The sequence below is a fragment of the Sapajus apella genome, unplaced genomic scaffold (assembly GCF_009761245.1).
Source record: "Sapajus apella isolate SASKATOON/1434 unplaced genomic scaffold, GSC_monkey_1.0 scaffold39, whole genome shotgun sequence".
Classification (NCBI taxonomy): Eukaryota; Metazoa; Chordata; class Mammalia; order Primates; family Cebidae; genus Sapajus; species Sapajus apella.
This window is the reverse complement of record NW_022436979.1, coordinates 17,792,182-17,815,999: the sequence shown is the minus strand read 5'-3', so window position 1 is coordinate 17,815,999 and position 23,818 is coordinate 17,792,182. Positions and strand designations below refer to the sequence as shown.

The following is a 23,818-nucleotide window of genomic DNA, read 5'->3' as shown; positions in this document are numbered from 1 at the left end:
GTCTCCAGGGCTCTCCTGTTTCCTCACACTGTGTCCAAACCAATCATCCGGCTCTTGGTCTGTTCTGCCCAGCCCTCTTCCTGATCTTTGATGCTTACATCTCAACTCCCAAAATAGACCAGGAAGCTGCTGATGCCACAGAAAGATCTGGCTTTGGAATAAGTAAGCCCCGGTTCAAACCCCCTACCTGCACACATTTATAACCTTCGACTTTATGTTCCTAACCTGTAAAATGGGAACACCAGGACCTATGATTCAGGGTGCTGGGACAGTCTAAAGTAGGTAACATATGTCAGATACATAATGCAATGCCTGGCACATGACAGCTGATCAGTGAAGGTTACTTGTCCCTCCCGCTTGCCCTAGGAGGAGCTAGTGCCGGGATTCACCTTAGGGGCATGTGGGTGTTGGAGACAGGGCATCGAGTCCTGGCTAAGTGGCTTGCCAGACGAAAGATCATCTGTTTTCCTGTTTCTAAACAGGAGATAAGGTTATAAAGTTACTGTCAGGATTAAAATGAAAAGTGATAGAGCATGCCTGTCCCATCACAGGAACTTGATAAATGTTGATTTCCATCTTTAAACGTCTTTGAAATACGCCATCCCCATCCCTGTGATGGCCTCACAGGCAGCTGCATCTCTTGAACTCTCTCCTGGACCAGTGACCACGTCTGCATCTTTCCCTACCTCTGCCTCATGCATCTGTCACTGCCATGGGAGGGGCCTACGAGTCACTGGATGACTTGGCCAGGTGCAGAGGCAGACAGGAGGCTCCATGGCAAGGCTGTGAGACTGTCCCTTGCAAAACAAGCCTCCCTACACTTTCTGTCTTTATGCCAACCCTCGTTGTTTTGTCCCCTGATTTTACCTGATAAATCAATTCTGGGATAGGAACAAAGTTTCCTCCCGAGCTCTGACCATGCCTTATTTGTCAGATTGGTTCTGAGCTGTCACATCCTCCCAATCACCCCTTCCCCAGGGCTGTTCTTGGAGACAGCAGCATGATTTGAGCCCATGAAGGAACAATCACGCTCAATAAACCTAAGAGAAAATCTAAGAATAATCTAATGTTCTCAGTGCTCAGGTCTAAAGAGGAAGTGACCTCATTTCATAAGGGACAGTCATTGCTGGTTTAATAAAATAGCCTTTTGCATTATCACAGATGTAGCAGACCACATGTGTAATCATAGATAAAATAAAAAATTGTGGATAATTTTGAAGAAAAAACCAGGAGCATCTTTTGAGATTATTTCAGGGAATACAAGGAATTTAAGTATCCCTTTGCATAAGATGCCCCATACAATATATACAATGCATCAACCCGTCAGGTGTTTAATGAAGCACTTTCAAGTGGGTAAGAGGCAGGATCCTAGAAAGATTCCAAGGGTATTCTGCAAAGTGGAGTGTGAAACGCAAAGTTTTTTTTGTTTTTGCCAGAATTTACACATCTGATGCCAAACCCAAGGAGGAAAGGGGTAAATGGCCAGAAGGAAGAGGGATTTGATTGTCAGATGGTTAAACGTGGTGTGACAGTATTCCATTAAGAATTTTGACACGTTCAACATACATTCGCTTTGCTTCAAAGGGACCCAAACGGAAAGCATCTGGAGATGCGCACACTATGTGAAACGTCTGCATTTCACACGGTGCTGCCTATTTGCCTGTTGCCTCTCAACACCACCCCACTCTCCCTGCCCTTCTCTGTAGGAGCTGGAAGCCTGCGAACTACATTTCCCAGAATCCCCAGCCGGCTCATTTCCCAATAGCCTCTGCCAATGGGAGACACTGGTGGGAGCTTGGAAGGAGGGTAGAAGGGAGAAGGAAGCTCTTTTATTTCTCCTTCTGTTGAAGTCTCCGGCAGTGGCAGCATAGCAACGACAGTAGGTGACGAGTGAGTTTCTGTTCAGGTGAGTTTCAACAGCAGTGGGGGCAGGGGGTGCTCTTGCCGCCTCTGCAGCAGGGCCTTCCTGGGCCCCGGATCCCGCAGCGCCAGCGTCCGTGACAGGCAGCCCTTGGTGGGAGTCTAGCTTCCCGGCTTCCTGAAAGATTTCCAGGAGCAGCGGGTGTCGCAGCAGCCTCAGCCACAGAGCAGTCACCGACCCCGTCTGGATCACAGCATTCTTCCTTTTGCTCAGCCAGCCTTAGGATGGTGGTAGCTTCCTGCAGTGACGAATCTCCGTGTGATCCCAGCTTCCCGCCTTCATTCTTCTCCAGCCCTTCAGCACATTTGCAGACCATTTCCTACGTTAACTTTCTTCTGCTTGAAATTCCCGGTTTCTGGTCTGCAGAGTGGACACTGGGCAGTATACACATTGATAAACACAAATTTTAAGGCAAATCAAATACAATCTCATTTTGTTTAATTCCTTACCCCAGTTGCATTTGTGGGCTTCTAAGGGGAAAGAATAAGCAAGTCTTCCTCCCAAAAGTTTGACAACAAAACTCAGTTCCTTGTCATATACCCTGCAGCCTCCACCAAAGAGGTCACCATGACAAATACTCTTGAACAAGAGACTTTCTTTTGAGATATCCCTGTTCATAACCATAATGACATTAATAATAGGTGCCCTTTCAACAAATGTCTTTTATATATTAGGCATTTCAAGTATGTTATTTCATTTAATTATCAGTTATAATAATTATTTATCTACCTATCTATCTTTAGACAGAGTCTTGCTCTGTCACTCAGGCTGCAGTGCAGTGGCAAGATCTCAGCTCACTGCAGACTTGAGTTCCCAGGCCCAAGTGATCCTCCCACCTCAACCTCCTGAGTACCCGGGACTATAAGCGTGTGCTACCATGCCCCGCTGAAATTTTTGTATTTTTTTTTTGTAGAGATGGGGTTTCACTATATTGCCCAGGCTGGTCTTGAACTCCTAGGCAGAAGCGAGCCACCTGCCTCAGCCTCCCAAAGTGTTGGGATTTCAGGTGTGAGTCACCGCACCCAGCCTAATTGGCTTGTATTAGCAATTCGTAAACTGCGCCCCACTTAGTCAATAAAACAGACAAGAGCTCCACTGAGAGTGACAGAATGGTAGGATTTTGTAAGGTAGTTTGAGCAGGAACAAGGAAACAGCATAGTAAGAAAAGCATATTGGTTAATATCTGCTTACCTGGTTACTTCAGGTTATCTTGGTTACTTTAGGTTCCGTTCCTTGTGTAGATTAAAGCAGAGGGAATTTCCTTATCATGCCGATTTAGGTTGTCTGGACTCCTTTTGTTTTTTGGCAACCTGGCCTTCTTGGGATTTTCCTGCTTTTTAAAGTTTCAGTTTGATTACATGGCACTTAACATGAGTGACTCCATTTTGGGTTGGCCTGTTGGGACCTAGTGCAGGAATTCAGTCCAAAACAATGGCCTGCCCCAAATTTTATTTAACAGTGGCTATGCACCCCCCCTTTTTAGCACACCTTTTGCCATGTGACTAAGCCATCCTTTTTATCCGGTGCTACAGCCTATTTCTTTGCTCCCCAGAATTTCAGATGGTCTTGTGAATACTCAGGCTTACAAAATGAGCCTGAAGAGACATGTGAGTTCCAGAGGCCAGACTCAAGAGGTCTGGTGAATTCTGCCTTCAGCCATTTGGAACATTGTCCTTTAAAGTCCCCGAAGTGAGCAGGTCTGGCCTGCATTGGAGGATGAGAAGCCCCAGCCAGCAGCCAGTACCACATTCCAGAGATGTGAGTATGACCGTCGTTGACCTTCTAGCCCAACTGCTTTCCCTGAATGCAGCTGCATGAGCAAGCCAGGCAAAACTAGAAGGGGAAGCTGCCCAGTTAACCCACAGAATTATGAGCGATAAGAAATCATTGTCTTGGAGGGAGCGGAGGAAAAAAAAAAAGAAATAATTGTCTTAAGCCACTACATCTGTTATGCAGCAGTATATAGCATTCATTCAGCTTATGTCTCATGAGCACTCTCAGTTCTTTTGTAAGTTCTTTTTTGGTTCGAGTTAGCTTAAATCGGTTTCTGATGCTTATGACCAAAGGCCCCTATGTAATAGACTTCGAGGGGTTAAGAAGCTTGCTCAGCTCACACAGCTGTAAGTAGCAGCACTTCGTCTTGAACCCACATCTGTCCCACTCACTTTCCACAGGTCCTTGTTGGCGCCCTCCCTCATCCCTTCTAGTCTACCTTCCTTACTCATTTTAGCATCTGGAGATGACTGACCTTGTGTAATAGGTTCTTAGAAGAGGTAATAATCAAGCTGTGAACTGCAATACTGAGTTTGTCATCCAATAACCAGGTTGGCGGGTTGGTAACCATAGAAGGGCCTTTCCAAACTGGAGAAATAGTGTGTTGAGCAGAAAGTGGTGAATATTTTGAGAGTAATTGAAATATAATTGACATAACAATAAAAAAGTGCGTGTATTTCAAGTGTACGATTTGATAAGTTTGGTTATATTATATACACCTATGAAACCATCACCACAATTAAGGTAGTGAGATAGTGAGCATAGCTGTCACACACGAAAGTTTCCTTGTGCTCCTTGCTAATTCCTCCCTCTCTCCTGCCCACATCTCTCCTTTTCCCAGGCAACCCCTGATCTGATTTCTGCTACTATCAAATCGTTTGCATTTCGTAGACTTTTATATAACTGACAACATACATTAAGAACTCTTTTTCTCTGGCTGAGCGCAGTGACTTATGCCTGTAATCCCAGCGCTTTGGGTGGCTGAGGCAGCAGGATCACCTGAGATCAGAAGTTCGAGACCAGTCTGGCCAACATGGTGAAACCCTGTCTCTACTAAAAATACAAAAATTTGCCAGGTGTTGTGGTGGGCACCTGTAATCCCAGCTACCTGGGAGGCTGAGAGGGGAGAATCACTTGAACCCGGGAGACAGAGGTTGTGCTGAGCTGCAATCATGCCACTGTACTTCAGCCTGAGTGACAGAGCAAGACTCTGTCTCCAAGAAAAAAAAAGAGAACTCTTTTTCTCTAGCTTCTCCCACTTAGCATAATTATTTTGAGATTCAGCTGTGTTGCCCTGTGTACCAATAATTTATTTCTTTATATTGCCAAGGAGTATTCCATTGTATGTATATAACATTGTTTGTCCATTCAAGGACCATTGAAGGACGTTAGGTCTGTTTTCTGTTTTGGGTTATTAAAAACAAAGCTTCTGTGAACATTTGTCTACAAGTCTTTGTGTGGCTGTAAGCTTCCATTTCTCTTAGGTAAATATCTGGGATCATAAAATAAGTATATATCTAAATTTTGAAGAAACTACCAAACTTTTACAAAATGGTTGTATTATTTTACATTCTCACCAGCAATGTATGGAGGTGTCAATTCCTTCACATTCTTGCCAAAACTTGGTGTGTTCAGTCTTTTTAACTTTGACCATCCTAAAAACAACTTTTGAAATTATGTTCTGCCACAAAAAGGACAGATTCTTATTGAACCCATATTTTTTTTTTTTTTTTTTTTTTTTTGAGACGGAGTTTCGCTCTTGTTACCCAGGCTGGAGTGCAATGGCGTGATCTCGGCTCACTGCAACCTCCGCCTCCTGGGTTCAGGCAATTCTCCCGCCTCAGCCTCCTGAGTAGCTGGGACTACAGGCACGCACCACCATGCCCAGCTAATTTTTTGTAGTTTTAGTAGAGACGGGGTTTCACCATGTTGACCAGGATGGTCTCGATCTCTTGACCTTGTGATCCACCCGCCTCGGCCTCCCAAAGTGCTGGGATTACAGGCGTGAGCCACCGCGCCCGGCTGAACCCATATTAAATATTATATCGTCATGGATATGGTTTGGATCTGTGTCCCCACTCAAATCTCATATTCGGTTGTAATCTCCCAATGTTGGAGGTGAGGCTTGCGGGGAGGTGATTGGATTGTGGGGACAGCTTCTCATGAATGGTTTAGCACTGTCCCCTTGATGCTGCTGTTGTGGTCAGTGAGTTATTGTGAGATCTGGTTGTTTAAAGTGCGTAGCACCTCTCCACTCTGTCTCTCTCTTCCTTCTGCTCTGGAGATATGACGCACCTCACTCCCCTTTTGCCTTTCACCATGACCTGAAGTTTCCTGAGGTCTCCCGAGAAGCAGAAGCTGCCAGGCTTCCTGTACAGCCAGCAGAACCGTGAGCCAGTTAAACTTCTCTTTATAAATTACCCAGTCTCCGGTGTTTCTTTATGGCAATCTGAGAACACACTAATACAACCACGAACATAAAAATACTCAGTAATAGTTTCTGAATTATGGAAGGATTGGTCAGGAAAAAAGATAAATGTTCCATTTTTATTATAGAAATATATCTACTAAATTGTTACATATTACAACTAACTTAGGAGAAAAAGGAGTTCCTTACCTCCAGAAAATAGAACATTAAAGAACAAACAATGTTCCAAACAAAAAGCCATACAATTATAATCCTTCCTTAGTTGATTCAGTCCTACGTAATTAATTCTTGTTTTGCTTGCTCATGGGTTAGCAGTTTCATGAATCTGTCAGCTTCTCAACTAGAGTTCTGAAAATCCTCACTCAGTTCAGCAGCATGATATTAAAGTTATTCAGGCCATATCAAGGATTGGATGGGGGCCGGGGAGTTTGATGGGTAGAAAATTATTAAGAGAAGTAATTACCAAGAAAATATCAAGGGGAGGCGAATTCTTGCTAAACTGACTTTAACAGGATTCTTGCTGAAGGCAGACCAGAGTGATTAGAGGTCAAGGTTGGGGGATTCTCACGAAATTGGCTTAGCAGGATCCTTGCTAAAACTGAACTAGGCACGCTGGAGTCCAAGGATGGGGCCCGTTAAAAAGAGGGCTGAGAGGGCCCTTCTAAAGTTTGGGCACTGAGGCTGTCTTTGTCGAGGACCCTCCATATGTAGCATTTATGATGGTATTTTGGCTGGCATACATAGAGTTAACATTTTGTGCCTTTTATAGCAAATCAAAGAAGAGCAGAGCATTTAAGAGCTATCAAGATATCATGCTGGCCTTGGAACTGACAGCTTGAAACAAAAAAATAAAAAATGTTCTGCTTAATTCCCCTGATAAGCCCTTAAAAGAACTGAACTCTAACCCTGGTAACCGTCACCTACTTCATAAGTAGGAAACGGTTGGATGGAAATCACAGGCAAGAAGAGAAGGCCATAACTGTTTGAAGATGGGCAGATTCTGACAAAGGCTCCAGTCCAGAAGGGCAGGAAAGAGACAGGACTTTCCTAAGCCTTGAGCCCAGGCACAGGCCTGGGTCCCCAGTCTGGACTCTGGCAAGAAACAGTCAAAGATCCTAACAAAAATGTTATACTGTCTCAATTCATATTTTAAAATGTCAGCATAGGTAGTGGTGTCTGTCTCTGGGTTTTTTTTTTTTTTTTTTTTTTGAGACAGAGTCTCGCTGTATTGCCAGGCTGGAGTGCAGTGATGCAATCCCGGCTCACTGCAACTTCCGGTTTCCAGTTTCAAGCAATTCTCCTGCCTCAGCCTTCCGAGTAGCTAGGATTACAGACATGCACCACCATGCCTGGCTAATTTTGTATTTTTAGTAGAGACAGGGTTTCTGCATGTTGGTTGGGCTGGTCTCAAACTCCTGACCTCAGGTGATCCTTCCGCCTCAGCCTCCCAAAGTGCTGGGCTTACAGGCATGAGCCACTGTGCCCGGCCCGAAAGACTATTAAGAAGCTCCTAACACCATAAAAACCCTAGAAGAAAATCTAGGCAAAACCATTCAGGACATAGGCATAGGCAAGGACTTCATGACCAAAACACCAAAAGCATTGGCAACAAAAGCCAAAATAGACAAATGGGACCTAATCAAACTCCACAGCTTCTGCACAGCAAAAGAAACAGTCATTAGAGTGAGTCGGCAACCAACAGAATGGGAAAAAATTTTTGCAGTTTACCCATCTGACAAAGGGCTGATATCCAGAATTTACAAAGAACTAAAACAGATTTACAAGAAGAAAACAAACAAGCCCATTCAAAAGTGGCGAAGGACATGAACAGACATTTTACAAAAGAAGACATACATGAGGCCAACAAACATATGAAAAAATGCTCATCATCACTGGTCATTAAAGAAGTGCAAATCAAAACAACATTGAGATACCATCTCACACCAGTTAGAATGGCGATCATTAAAAAATCTGGAGACAACAGATGCTGGAGAGGATGTGGAGAAATAGGAACACTTTTGCACTGTTGGTGGGAGTGTAAATTAGTTCAACCATTGTGGAAGACAGTGTGGCGATTCCTCAAGGACCTAGAAATAGAAATTCCATTTGCCCCAGCAATCCCATTACTGGGTATATATCCAAAGGATTATAAATTGTTCTACTATAAGGACACGTGCACACGAATGTTCATTGCAGCACAGTTTACAATAGCAAAGACCTGGAACCAACCCAAATGCCCATCAATGATAGACTGGGAAAATGTGGCACATATACACCATGGAATATTATGCAGCCATCAAAAACGATGAGTTCATGTCCTTTGTAGGGACATGGATGAACCTGGAAACCATCATTCTCAGCAAACTGACACAGGAACCAAAAATCAAACACCGCATGTTCTCACTCATAGGTGGGTGTTGAGCAATGAGAACACATGGACACAGGGAGGGGAGCATCACACACTGGGGTCTGTTGGGGAGAAATAGGGGAGGGACGGTGGGGGGTGGGGAGTTGGGGAAAGATAGCATGGGGAGAAATGCCAGATATAGGTGATGGGGAGGAAGGCAGCAAATCACACTGCCATGTGTGTACCTGTGCAACAATCTTGCATGTTCTTCACATGTACCCCCAAACCTAAGATGCAAGTAAAAAAAAAAAGAAGCCCCTGCTCTAGAGTCAGCTGTAAGAACTTCCACTGCTCCCAAAGGGCACCAACAGCTCTGCTATCTGGCATAATGGACTTTAGAAGTAATTTTCACTGGTGAAGTAGGAGCTGTTCCAACTGTTACGGACTGACCAGAAGCACTGTATCAGATTGTATCTCCTTGCAGGGACGGGGTATTACGACCTAGGAAGCCTCGTGGTAACGTATGCCCTTTCAGATGTCTCTGATTCAGGATTTGAATCAGGACTTGTATCCGCAGCTCATACAAAGGTTCCTGCACCTGACCCTGACTAGACTCGAAGCTAAATCGTGCTGTTCAAATACTGTCGCGTCTGCCTTAAGTGACCTGTTATGCAAGGCTCCTGTCAGTGTGCCAGCGAAGCGAAGCCCCAGTACTTGGTTGAGTTTACAGAACTGGTTGTACCACGTTTTTGAGCCTGCTGGCTTCTAAATGTTTATTTTATGGCTGCATTCAGCCTGAGACTTGCTTTCATTGTAACATAGCACCTGGTAATGAAGTTAAGGAGACCTGTGGCCCTCACCTACCTCTATTACAGGCCCACGTACAAGTGTTTGTGTTTCTCAGTTTAGGGAGGTTTTCAGAAGCCCTGAGGCTGGAGTAAAGCTGGGTTAAGGACTCTTGTTGTAGTAGAAATGTTCTTTACTATCTTTTATGACCCTTTGTATTGCTGCATATTGGTTCTTCACCATTAATAATAAACCGCCTCAGTTCTTTTCTTAGAAGGACATTGAACACTAACTGTATGGCATTGAGCTAGGGGTGAATGAATATGGAGCTCCCTGCAACTCCAGGAACCATTTTCAAAATGTGTCTGTCTGTGTTTATATGGTAATGTTCACCTGAGTAACACCTAAGGTGAGGCTGAAATTCTTGCAGTCAACAAGACCCCCAAGGCTACAATTTCTACCTAGCCTGAGTGCAAGCTGTTTTTCTTCAGTTTCAAAAAGCATAGAAAACCTCCTCCATTCCAGCTGATTTTTGCATCGAGGCTGGTTTGTCAATTGTGTGTTCTTTTGCTTTCCTTAAGCGCCATTGCCCAGTGTGGTGTGAGTACTGCGTTCTTTCTGCTCCAAGTCTCACTTTTTTTTTTTTTTTTTTTGAGATGGAGTTTTGCTCTCCTCATCTTGTCGCCCAGGCTGGAGTGCAATGGCACAATCTTGGCTCACTGCAACCTCTGCCTCCCGGGTTCAAGTGATTCTCCTGCCTCAGCTTCCAGAGTAGCTGGGATTACAGGTGTGCACCACCATGCTGGCTAATTTTTGCATTTTTAGTAGAGACGGAGTTTCATCATGTTGGTCTTGAATAGGCAGGCTGGTCTTGAACTCCTGACTTCAGGTGATCTGCCTGCCTCAGCCTCCCAAAGTGCTGGGATTAAAGGTGTGAGCCACCACACCCGGCCCCTGCCTCACATCTTTGTCCCACACATATAACTTTGGTTTTGTAAGTAAGAAAATGCTTCCTCCTTGCTGTTAATTACACTGTGAGATTCCTTTTGAGAACCCCACAAATAAAGTCAATAAAACCATCAGGAATCCTTAGACTCATTAAAATTCCAGACCCTGTGAAAACAATATTTCCCGTTGAATGTTAACATGAACAAAGTGATGAGCTGAGAGTGAAGCGTGAGGGTGGGATGAGCGAGTTTGGACATTAACAGCACGATGTGTAGAGGAGGCGCATCTCATGTTGACACTCACTTGTCCATGTGACACTTCTGCCTTCCTGACATGCACTGGTGAATACCACGAGTGTGTGTCGTGGCAAGCCCGCACCATGGAGCAGGCGCAGGGGGCTGACCGTGCTGGGTCACTGCAGTGAAAAGTCATGTGAAAAAAAGCTACCATCCATTTCATTTTTTTCACTTCTCACTTTGAACTCAGCTTTGTGACCGCTCTGTGAAAACAAAACCAACACGGATACCCTGCCACAGAATTGCCATGTGTTAAAAGATTCCACAGAGGTGTTACTGGACAGCAAACAGTGTTTTTAGAAAGGGCCTTTGCTCCCTGTTGGTGGCAAAATGAACGTTCCCTTAGGAGGGCAGATCCCTTTTCTCACAAGGCCAGAGGATGGGGATGGGGAAGGGGGTTGACGGTCTGATTGGGATTTATGCCGGTGGAGTGCAGTCAAGTTGCGCTTATGAAGGCCTTATGCTCCCTCAGGTTGAAGCACGGGGCGAGCCAAGGAGGCTCTGTGGATGCACTAAACTACAGGGACCCTTCTTTTATTCAAGATTGAATATTTATCATTAGGTCTGATATAGCAGAAAGACTCCTGGATTTGGAATCGGAAACTCTGGACAAGAAGACCCTTATTTAGTCACTGTAAGGGAGGACTATCCCAGGTTCAGGGCTGAGGCCCATACAAGAAAAGACAGATTAAGAAGAGAAAAGCACACACGTTCAGTTAATCTAATCTAAGTTTTATGTGACACGGGAGCCTTCGTAAGGAAATGAAGACCCAAAGAAACAGCTCAGCCTGGCTTCTTTTGTATAGCAGGTTTGATGAAGGGTGGCCAGGTGCACGGAAAGGTGACTGGGGAAGGAGTGTGATCTGACGGTAATAAACCAGGGGAAACTGAGCAAGGCCTGTTTGTTCAGCCTCTTCTCTGTGGTCCTGTTTTCAGAAATAAGGATGTTTCCTTTCTCCAGGTCTAGGAGGGCACCGCTCACAGGAGGATCCTAGGATGACCTGCTTCCCGAGAAGGTCAGAAGATCCTGGGGTTTATGACCTGATTCAGGAGGAAAGGCAACGGGAAAGGTGAGAAAGAGCTTCCTGCATGTGCCATCTCAGATTCTTTCAGCTTAAGATGTTCATTGCGTCAAGTTACCACATTTTGGGGTAGCATATCCTGAACCCTGTCATTACTTACCCATTCTGAGCATAAAGCTGTCTTTTGTAAAATGCGGGTAATATCTCACACCTTACAGGACAGTTTAATCAGAGGAATACGTAAAAGTGCCTATGCAGGTACCTGGAGCATAGTACATGCTCAATAAATGTTTTTGCTCTCAATCTAATTTAAAAATTAATTATATAGGTGTAATCCTTGCATGGTTCTTATTTTTTAAGTTTGACTCCACAAGGGGGTTGTAGCATTCTTCATGGTAAGGACCCTAGATTGCCTTTTGTTGAAAAGTCAACAGCAGCAAGTGAAAGGAATCACTATACCTTAAATTTTTTGTCAAATGAATGTCACTGGTTTCTAAAAGTACTTAAAAAACGCTGATAGTACACAACTTCTTCCTAGCTCTGGAGACATCCTGGAGTTTGCCCTTATGACTCAACTAAGAAGACCCCTCAGGACGGAGGGTGGGACAGCTGGGCTGAAGTTGGGAACTGAGAGAGTGATGGAGAAACCCCTCTCCATTCTGTGCTCTAGGACAGGGGCCAGGGCACACGTGCTGCTCTTGTTCATTGCCTCGCTGGCCAGCAGGCTGCCCCTTGCCCTCGCTTTCAATACACTAGCACCTGTGCAGGAAAACAGAAGAAAAGAACGCACATTCTTCAGGCTTTTGTGATCCCTTCTGTGTTCATTCGCATGAACTACAGTACTACAGCTGGGAAAATCCCCATGGCTATGCATGCAAAGGCGTGTGCACAGGCGACTCCTTCCGGGGTACTAGCCGGAACAACAAACACTATGTTATTTGTTCTCTGAGGTCCACGTGGTTGAACCTGAGTCTGAGAAAGTATCTTGTCTGATGGGTTCACCCAGAAGCATCTCAGGTCAGCACAGAAAAATCCTGACATCAGGACCATCTGTGCTGCATTGCCTTGAGCAACTGGTCACCCTGAGTGTGGTGGACACTGGATTTACTCTGGTTATTGAGGCACGGCTTTCCTTTTGCTCTCTTTAATATAACTTCCTTCCTTCACTAAAAATGAGGTTGAGAAAGTATGTTGAGGCTTAAATATTTCAACAAGATCAAGCACCCAAAGCCAGGAGCTTCCCAGTGTTTCTGAAGCCTTTTCCACTTTTCCAGAAGCAATCCCTTTTTCTATTGACTGTCATTCATTAAAACATTAAAACCCTGTCAACGTCACCGCTTCTGTTTTGAATCTTCCAGGCCTGGGTTCGGTAAACTATTTTCAATTCATTGACTGTTAATCGTTCCTTTATCTGCATGTTCAGTGACACCAGAGCATTTGCTGTGTTCCTTTTATGTGCTAGTCACTGAATTTTACAGATGAACAAAATGAAGCTTGGAGGATAATAACTTCTCCAATGGCAGCTGCTAGGAAACAGAGCTGGGATTTGAAAGAAGCTACGCAGGCTTTCAGTCTCATGCATTTTATTCAATACTTAATTTCAACATCTGGCAAAACTGGAAAACTGATGATAATCTACCTGTAATTAGGATTCTTTCACTTTTTTTTTTTTTTTTTTGAGTCAGAGTCTTGCTCTGTTGCCCAGGCTGGAGTGCAATGGCATGATCTTGGCTCACTGCAACCTCCCTCTCCTGGATTCAAGCAATTCTCCTGCCTCAGCCCCCCTAGTACTGGGACTACAGGCATGTGCTACCATGCCCAGCTACTTTTTGTATTTTTAGTAGAGATGAGGTTTTGCCATGTTGGCCAGGCTGGTCTCGAACTCCTGACCTTAGGTGATCTGCCTGCCTCGGCCTCCCAAAGTGCTGGGATTACAGGAGCGAGCCACCGCACCCGACCTATCCTTTCGCTTCTTAAAGGAGGCTTTCCAGCTATTCCACCCAACAGGCTGCCAGCATTACCTTCCTAAATAACTTCGTCTTTATCATATCTAGGTCAACATACCATCAGTTCAGGAGGAAAAAGATAGGTTTGAGATTAGAGATTGGGACTATTGGTTCAGAGGCCAAACCTTAACTGCAATATCTCCTATATTTGTATTCATACTTGTAGGGGAAGAAACACATTTTTCTCTACTCCCTTCCGTTCAGTGGTTGGGGGCCCTGTGAATTGACACAAAAAAGACTAACAAGAGAGAAAAACAGATGTAATCATGCGTGCTAGCACAGGAGTTCACAATGAAGTGTGACTGGAAGAGGCGTTAGAATTTGGAGCTTATATACTATCTTAGCCTGGACAAAGGAGAGTGGAATTTGGGCTTCTGAGATGGGAGGTAAGTTACAGTGAAGGGAGAAAATGTGTAATAAACAAGTGTTGTTTAATAACATGTGTTAGGCAGATAAGAGTGGCCTCAGGTGCTAAAAGTTGTCTCTGGAATATTTGTCTTCCTGGTATGGGAGAAGGAGACACCTTTGCAAATGGAAATTTATGCCCTGTTTTTAGATAGGATAGGGGATGGCAGACAGCTAATTGCCTTCAGCTCAAAACAATTCTGATGCCCAAGTGGCGTATTTTGGAGGGGCATGTTCTAGTTCCCATCATGCCCAAGACCGTGAATCTGCAGTCCTGCTTGTCTTAGTACACCTTGCTTCCACTGTTACTTAGCTCTTTCCCAAGGCTATAAGCTATTTAAGGGGAAGAGAAGCGGTTTCCTTAGTTTTGTGTCTGTGGCATTCCCTCTTAAACGCTACTGTTTATTTAACAGCCATGATATCTCATGTTCTTTACCTACATTACCCCCAGAACACTTCCAGGTAATATAAAAATCTCCATTTCACAGATGAAGACATTTAGCCTCAGAGAGATTCATTGGTTTACTCAAATCATTCTGCAAATATGTAGCGGAGGACTTAGGATTTGTTCCTAGATCTTTGTATTAGCCAGAGTTTTCCAGGGAAACAGAACCAACAGAATGTGTATTTAGGTATATAGAGAGATTTATTTTAAGGAATTGGCTCACGTGATTACGGAGGCTGGCACGTTCACTGTCTGTAGGGTGAGCCAGCAGGCTGAAGACTCAGGGAGGAGCCGATCCTGCAGTCCAGGTCTGAAGGCTGTCTGCCGCCAAAGTCCTTCTTGCTCGTGGGAGGTCAGTCTTTTGTTCTATACAGGCCTTTGTGAACCCCCAACAGTTGAGACAGATCTAAGTTAATTTAGAAAGTTTATTTTGCTATAAAAATTAGCCAGGCATGGTGGTGGGTGCCTGTAATCCCAGCTACTTGGGAGGCTGAGACAGGAGAATCACTTGAACCTGGGAGGCAAAGGTTGCAGTGAGCCAAGATTGTGCCATTGCACTCCAGCCTAGGTGACAGAGCGAGACTCTATCTAAAAAAAAAAAAAAAAAAGGGAAAGAAAGTTTATTTTGCAAGGTTGAGAACGCATGCCTGTGACACAGCCTCAGGAGATCCTGGTGGCATGTGCCTAGGGTGCTTAGAGCACAGCTTGGTTTTATACATTTTAGGGAGACCCGAGATATGAATCAACATATGTAAAACAAATTGATTTGGCCTGGAAATGCAGGACACCTCAGAGCAGGGAGGGGGCTTCCAGGTCACAGGTAGGTAAGAGACAAATGGCACATTCTTTTGAGTTTCTGATTAGCCTTTCCAAAGGAAACAATCAGATACGCATTTCTATCAGTGAGCAGAGGGGTGACTTTGAATAGAATGGGAGGCAGGTTTGCCCTAAGCAGTTCCCAGTTTGACTTCTCCCGTTAGCTTAGTGATTTTGGGGGTCCTTGATAGTTTCCGTTCACATCTTCAACTGATTAGATGGGGCCCACCACATGGGGGAGGGCAATCTGCTTTACTCCAAGTCCTTCAATTTAAAGGTTAATCTCATCCAAAAGACCCTCACAGAAACATCCAGATTCATGTTAAGCCACAAATCTGCACACTGTGGCCCAGCCAAGTTGACAGAAAAGTAACCATCAACATTTTCTGGTAGCACATTTCACACTCACTTCTTTTTTATCACATCAGAGTTCTTCTCAGCATAGGTTAGTTGGTGACCTTGAGTCAAATGCAAGCCGTGCATGTTAACCTGAAGCAAAAGCCTCCACCCCCAACATCTTATGTGAAATGTGTAATCACTCTTTGTTTACAAATAAAATTTCTAAGGGATTTTCTTTCTCTGAAAACTTTTTTTTTTTTGAGATGGAGTCCACACAGTCACCTGGCCAGTGTCTCTGGAAACTTCAAAGGCCAACCTGATGTGAGTGGTTTTAAAAAGTAGAGACATTCTCAGAGGATCCTGTCTCTGGAGCCCGCTTTAGGGACCTCTTGGTTAATTCTGGAAGACAATCTAATACCAGGAAGTAGATGAGATGAGGAGAGAGACTAGTTTTTTGTATTTAAGCAAAGCCACTTTGTTCTTACTTTCTGAAATGAGAGAAAAGGAAAATATAAACTGATTGACTGTGGGGCAGCAATTGATAGCACGTGTAATTAAGTTTCCCTAAAGTTGCAGTTATATTTTAGCCTGCTTTAAATAGCAGTTTTACTTTCAAGGTATTTAATTTGTTTGATTAAAACCAAAAGGAAAGGCTTTAAGAAAGCTCATTTCCCAGAATGTGTTTCTGTGATTCTGGAAGTTTTTCTTGGTGGGGCTAAGATCAGAAGCAGAGCCGTAAGATCAGCAGAATGGTGGGGAGGGGCGTGGAGCTAGAGGAGAGGGACTTACAAGTGGTCTGGGATGAAAAGTCTTGGGAACATGTCTGGTCTGTCTTTTCAGCCAAAGGCCCCCAGGTGGAACTCTCTGCCCCGAGGTGTTCCAAGTTTTTATTTATTTTAATATTTGTACTTTTTTATTGTGAAGAAATAGACATAAAATTTGCCATTTTAACCATTTTTAGGGGTACCCTATGCTGGCACTAATGATATTCACAGCATTGCGTAACCACTGCCACCATCTATTTCAAAAATGTTTTCAATATTTTCATCATTCCAAACAGAAACTATGTCCGCTGAACAGCAATTCTCTCTCCCCTCAGACCCTGGTAACCTCTCTTCTACTCTCTGCCTCTATGAAGTTGCCAATTCTAGGTGCCTTGTATGGGCAGAATCACACGGCGTTTGTCCTTTCGGGTCTGGCTTCTTTCACTTAGCAGCGTGTTTCCATGGTTCGTCCATGTTGTAGCCTGTGTCAGAACTTCATTCCTTTTTATGGCTGAATAATATCCCATTGTGAGGATACATTTATTTATGCATTTCTTTCTTTCTTTTCTTTTTTTTTTTTTTAGACAGAGTCTTGCTCTATTGCCCAGGCTGGAGTGCAGTAACTCGATCTCGGCTTACTGCAAACTCCATCTCCCAGGTTCAAACAATTCTCCTGCCTCCGCCTCCTGAATAGCTGGGATTATAGGCATGAGCCACCACACCCAGATAATCTTTGAATTTTTAGTAGAGATGGGGTTTCACCATGTTGGTCAGGCTAGTCTCGAACTCCTGACCTCGTGATCCACCTGCCTTAGACTCCCAAAGTGCTGGGATTACAGTCATCAGCCACCAAGCCTGGCCTGCATTTATTTCTTGATCCGACTTTTTGAGAAAATTGTCACTGCTTTATTTTAAAAAGAGCATTTTTTCTCTGACTGGTGTTAAAGTGGATATTTCTTTCTGTTGAACAGGATGTGGTATATAGGTATTAGTGTAAGGCTGCTAACTAAAAGCACACAACATTCCTGTGAGTGGAACAAGAGCCTAATAAAAATCAGAATCTACCCTGAATTTCTAGATGAATTTACCTTGTGCCAAGGGCTTTAACTTTTCCCTAGACTCCGGGAAAAGCACACTCTCTGTGGCCTAAAGTTTGTGGGGTGAGAAAGCTTCCACCTGGTGAAATGTTTGCAGCTGATTACATTTTGGGGGCATTGAAGTTTTTAAAAATAAAAAATCTAAAATGTGGTACATATACACCATGAAACACTATACAGCCATGAAAAAGAAAGAGACTATGTCTTTGCAGCAACATGGATGAAGCTGGAGACCATTATCCTAAGTGAATGAACTAACACAGAAACAGAAATCCAAACACCACATATTCTTACATAGAAGTGGGAGCTAAACATTGAGCACACAAGGACACAAAGAAGAGAACAGCAGACACCAGGACCTACTTGAGGGTGGAAGGAGGGAGGAAGGTGAGGATCGAAAAACCACCTATTAGGTACTATTCTTATTACCTGGGCAGCAGAATAATCTTACACCAAACTCCTGTGACATGAGGTCACCTAAATAACAGACCTGTATATACACCCCTGAACCTAAAATAAAAGTTAAAAGAAAGAAAAAAGATCTAAAAAACTTGTTGACATATTAAATGTTATACCTATATAAATATTTTTTGAGATGGAGTCTCGCTCTGTCGCCAGGCTGGAGTGCAGTGGTGCGATCTCGGCTCACTGCAACCTCCGCCTCCTGGGTTCAAGTGATTCTCCTGCCTCAGCCTCCCAAGTAGCTGGGATTTCAGGTGCTTGCTACCATGCCCTGCTAATTTTTGTGTTTTTAGTAGAGATGGGGTTTCACTGTGTTGGCCAGGATGGTCTCAATCTCTTGACCTCATGATCCCCTGCCTCGGTCTCCCAAAGTGCTGGGATTACAAGCACGAGCCACTGTGCCTGGCTAAATGTTATACTTTGTTGTTGTTTTTTTTTTTTTACAAAAACAAAAAACTAAAATCTACACAAATGATTATTTACTCCTTAAAAACCATGTAGGACAGCTGGGCCTGGTGGCTCACGCCTGTAACTTTGAGAGGCTGAGGTGGGTGGATCCCCTGAGGTCAGAAATTAGAGAGCAGTCTGGGCAACATGGCTAAATGCTGTCTCTACTAAAAACACAAAAATCAGCTGGGCGTGGTGGCAGATGCCTGTAATCCCAGCTACTCGGGAGGCTGAGGCAGGAGAACCGCTTGCACCTGGGAGGTGGAGGTTGCAGTGAGCTGAAATCACACCACTGTGCTCCAGCCTGGGCAACAGAGCAAGACTCTGTATCAAAAAAAAAAAAAAAAAAAAAGTAGGGTGATTTGAAGTTTTAGAACATTTGTGCAGAGAACATGGTACAGAAGAGAACGTGACTTTTCCAATTGCAGAATGTTTTAGTCTGATTTTCTGGAAGCCCCATCACAAGCAGCGATCTTTTGTTGCTTATCCCTCTGGTTTTGTTCCATCATTAGCTCTCAACCCATTTCATCATTATGCACTACTTAATCCATATAGTAAGTAAATTAATAATTAATAATTATCACTAATAGATTAATAAGTATATTTAAAAGAATTAATTCATAATAAAATAAACAATTCATGGCATTTGTTAATAATTTAACCATTATGCTACAGGAAATTATTCAGTAATTAATAAAAACTAAAATTTATTTCTTTTTGTCATATTTATTCATGATTCTCTGAAAGGCCTCCCCCTGGATATTCTTGATTAATCACCAATAGGCCTTACTCTCTTGACACGCTAAGGAACCAGCCTTTTAATCCTGGAAACATTTCTTAGAGTTGACAGTCATGTTGAGAGGCACAGACTGAATGTTCCTGGAGGATGTTTATGCTCAACTCACATGGAAGTCATCACCCTAAGTCATCTTGCCATAACCCCCATGCAGTCTAGGTGCTGGTGAATAACTAACTTTGTGTGCAAATTTACAGGACTATTTACGGTACTGGGTATTAATGGATCAGACATGAGAGGGAAGTGAGCTGTAGAGAATTTAAGTTGCAGAGAAGAACTTGAACCCAAATCCTCACCCCATAAATGCTGCTGTTTCCTTCTCCTCTGAATAGTCCTTTGAGTATGGCTTTGAGGAGTAGGAGGGAACAGGGCTTTGCAAAGTTCAGTTGAATTAGCTGATGAAAGTCCTTCAGGTGTTAGGAAGCCAGGAGCCTTGTCAGACCTCCATTGACGGGAAAGCTTAGATTAGTCCATCCACGTGTCCAGAATGAACACTTTGTGGTTCACAGGGCGGGTCTGATGTTGCTGGAGGTGTGTGCTCCTGCTGCAAATAGCTGGGCTCTGTTGCTAGAGGTGATCATCCTGTTGTGGGCTGAATGTTAAGGCCTAGGTCATATGCGCAGGTATGAGCCTCATTCCTTGGGTCTAAAATTTGAGGAATTAAAAAAATGCTTAAAAGGAGGATTCTAGGTGGTAGGAGTTCAGTATGGCTGCAGGGCCTTGGAGGCAGTGTGGGGAACCTACACCAAAGATGAGAAAGCTGTTTGTTTGTTTGTTTGTTTTGAAAGAGTCTTGCTCTGTTGCCAGGCTGGAGTGCAGTGGTGCAATCTCATCTCACTGCAATCTCCGCCTTCTGGGTTCAAGCGATTCTCCTGCCTCAGCCTCCCGAGTAGCTGGGATTACAGGTACCCGCCACTGTGCCAGGCTAATTTTTGCATTTTTAGTAGAGATGGGGTTTCACCATGTTGCCCAGGCTGGTCTCAAACTTCTGACCTCAGGTGATCCGTGTGCCTGGGCCTCCCAAAGTGCTGGGATTACAGGCGTGAGGCACTGCAACTGGCTGAAAGCTGGATCTTCTAAGAAAGAAAATTCGGAATTCTGTTTGCTGTCCATAACATTGGCAACATTTCGGTTTAATAGGTCAAGACTGCATTGGCTGTGTAGCTGGGGAGGTAGGCTGGGTGAGGCAGCAAGGAGGGGAGGATATTAGAAATAGAAGGAGGGAGAGGCACCTCTCCCTACAACCATGCTGAGGTCAATAGGCCTAAAGGGACAGAGCTCCGTGACAGGGCCCACCTCCCCTTCTCAGCACTGGGGGCACCAGGGATTTCCCAAAGCAGATACCTTTTTGTGGCTCTTTTAATATTTCAGGGTCAAACAAGAGAGTGCACTTGTGCCTCTACACAAAGAGAAGTTCAATACGTGCTGCCTCTTTCATGCTCTCTCTTCTGCCCACGGTGTGTGTCGGAGGTTCTAGTGCTGTGGAAATTCCCCTGGCCTCCCACCAGCATTTAGCTTATGACTATCTGCGTCTGAAGTTTTCGTCTCTATCTGTTACCATGCTCCGCCTTGGAGCCTGTCGAAACACCAGAACATACGACCTGATGTTAATAGGTGCCCCAATCATAAGGTTAAAAAATTTTATGGAGAAATTTCTAGAAAATTGACTCATCAAAAATTGCAAGGAGGGGCTTCCTAAAAGAGATTAAACTGGCTGGGCGCGGTGGCTCACGCCCGTAATCCCAACACTTTAGGAGGCTGAGGCGGGCTGATCACGAGGTCAAGAGATCAAGACCAGCCTGGCCAACATGGTGAAACCCCATCTCTACTAAAAATACAAAAAAATTAGCGGGGCGTGGTGGCGTGCGCCTGTAGTCCCAGCTACTTGGGATGCTGAGGCAGAAGAATTGCATGAACCCGGGAGGCGGAGGTTGCAGTGAGCCGAGGTCGCGCCATTGCACGCCAGCCTGGCGCCTGGTGACAGAGTGAGACTCTATCTCAACAACAACAAAAAAGAGATGAAACTGAAATTTACCTGTGGGGCAGACTGTTCCCGCTTGACTGGGTCCTCATCACTAACTAGGCGTCAGTTGTACATGCTTGTGTAAGGAACCAGTCTCCATCACTTTTTTATGGTACCCACGGGAGGTGGCACAAAGCGGGAAGGAGTGATCCCCGGCCCCACACGGACTGAGAGTGAGCTCCACTGCAACCCGCGGGCACCCAGCCCTCGCCGGCTCCTGTTGCTGTCAGGCTGTATTCTTCTTTGTGCAGGTGTTTCTAAGAGCTGGAACGCTCCTGGTGGCATTGTGCAGGAAGGACAAACAGAATCACCCGCCACGCTGGAGGACAGAATGGCGCCCAGTGCCCTGTGGCGTGGACCTCTGGGGCCCTCGGCAGACGCATGTCCCCACCAATTCAGATGGCTGCAGGGGCCAGGAAGGCGACACAGAGGACTAAAGGAGACCGTGGGCATCGGCAAATCGGAGACCGTGAGCTCCAGTTAGAGGAAGGAGCTGTGTCTTAAGCCATTTTGTGTTACTTATTATAAAGGAATACCTGAGGCTGCTGCATATACACAAGATGGTCTATTTAGGTTCACGATTCTGATGGTTGGAAAGTTCATGGTCAGGCGTCTGCTTCTAGGGAGGGCCTTGTGCTGCTTCCACTCAAGAGTGGAAAGTGGAGGGGAGCCGTGTGAGCGGATTGCGTGGCAAGAGGAAGCAAGCGTGCTGGGAGGCGCCACGGTGTTTTTAACAACCTGCCTCTCTTGGGAACTAATAGAGCGAGAACTCATTCATTTCCTTGAGGAGGGCACCACGACGTTCATGAAGGATCCGCCCCCATGACCCCAACACCTCCTACCAGGCCCCACCTCCAACAGCAGGGATCACATTTCAACCGGAGATTTGGAGGGACAGCATCCCCCCTACAGCGGCTGCCGCAGAGTTCCAGTGATGGCTGACGCGCAGATCCAGAGGCTGAATGTCGTTTTCAAGAGAAGGCAGAAATTTTGATTTTTTTTAACGTAAAGTATCTCAATGGGAATATTGGTAACAGCTCATATATATTTTTTAAACTGCATGACCCAAATGAAACAGATCTGCGTGCCCGATTTGCAACATCTGGACTATGATGTGCAGGAGGAATTGTGTGACCGGGGTCAGGAAGCAATGCTGCAGCCCATGGGAAAGGGATGGGATGGGGACTTCCCTGAATGGAGTGGGAATTCCCACTGCCAGTCCTTCTGGAAAATGGCCTGTCCTAGGACAGGAACTGAGGAATAGGGAGGTAGAGTTTGCTTCCCACGGGTGGAGGAGCTCCTTCCCTCACAGACTCTCTGGAGGGCTGTCCTGCACGGTGGGTGGGGGACAGGTGTGCTCACAGCATCCTGGTGGGGCATGCCCTGCCCCAAGGAGGCAAGCCCGGGGGCCTGACTGAACAGCACCACAAGCAGCCCCAAGGTTCCTTGTTTTGAGCGTCCCTCCTGAAACTTCAACCCAGGCCTGGTTAAAGCGGGTAGCCCAGCTTAAGCCGGGTGTGGAGGGGGATGAGGAGGTGCAGGGGAGAAGGTGGGGAGCATGTGTCCCTTTTGCAAGGCCTCAGCTGGGGGACCCAATGGCACCAGAACAGTGGTGATCTTGAGAGTTCCAACAGCTGGGAAGCCAGCCCTGGTCACTCAGGAGAGGGGAAGAAGAGCAGACCCTGGGGAACATATCCCAGAGCGCGTGTGACATAGCCCAGGGGAACCCCCAGAAATAACAGAAAGGTGCTTTGAGGGGTCTAACTTCCTGCGTGGGCAGACGTGGAATGCATGCATTGGCTGGAATTAGAGTATTGATGGAAACTTGCCCCCATTTTTCGTAGCCACAGATGGTTGAAGCTGGGCTCTTTGAAGAAATGACAATAGACATTTGCCTGGAGGTTTAGTGTTTACAAAGCGATCCACTAACACCGTCTCTTGGAATCCTCACAACAGCAGTGGGGAGAAGGCATTGTAGGCATAATCCGTGTTACAGCTGTGGAATCTGGGGCTCACCGTTTGGACAACTTGTTGGAGGTCATGCAGCTAGTCAGACAGAGCTGATACAAACGCGGGTCTCAGAACTCTACACCGGGGTTTTCCTCTCTGCCTGGCACTCGGGGACAAGGTGAGGGGATGGGCTACCCTAGCCACTGTTATGGGTTGAATTTTGTCCTCCTAAAAGATGTGTTGAGCTATCTGGATGTGACCTATGGATGCGGCCTATTTGCAAATTGAGTCTTTACAGATGTAACCTTATTAAGGTGAGATCACTAAGGTGGGCCTTAATCCAGAAGACTGGTGTCCTCATAAGAAAAGGGAAATTTTGCTAGGCATGGTGGCTCATGCCTGTAATCTTAGAATTTTGAGAGGCCAAGACAGGAGGTTTGCTTGAGGCCAGGAGTTTGAGACCAGCCAGCAACATAGCCAGACTGCATCTCTACAATTAGAAAAACAAATTTTTAATTACCAGGGTGTGGTGGCTGGCATATGCCTGCGATTTCAGCTACTCAGGAGGCTGAGGCAGGAGGACTGCTGGAGCCCAGGGGTTTGAGGCTGCAGTGAGCTATGATTGTGCCATTGCACTTCAGCCTGGGCCACTGAGCAAGAACCTTACTCTAAAAAGAAGTTGAGGAAGAAGGAAGGAGGAGGAGGAGGGGGAGGGGGAGGGGGAGGATGGGGAGAGGGGGAAAGAGG

General features: G+C 45.2%; 1 protein-coding gene across 4 annotated transcripts in view; it reads left to right on the top strand.

The window, feature by feature from the left end:
• Nucleotides 1–1,752: 1,752 nt before the first annotated feature.
• ENPP6 (ectonucleotide pyrophosphatase/phosphodiesterase 6) overlaps nucleotides 1,753–23,818 on the top strand; it is a 235,352-nt gene continuing 213,286 nt past the window's right edge. Inside the window, exons 1-3 of one of the 4 annotated variants that reach the window (XM_032298752.1) lie at nucleotides 1,753–1,906; nucleotides 11,062–11,253; nucleotides 11,461–11,569. The gene's annotated coding sequence lies outside the window, so the exon portion shown is untranslated. Of the gene's footprint in view, nucleotides 1,907–3,321; nucleotides 3,680–11,061; nucleotides 11,254–11,460; nucleotides 11,570–23,818 lie in introns of those variants that run through there. The other 3 variants (XM_032298751.1, XM_032298753.1, XM_032298750.1) reach the window with 3 other exon arrangements.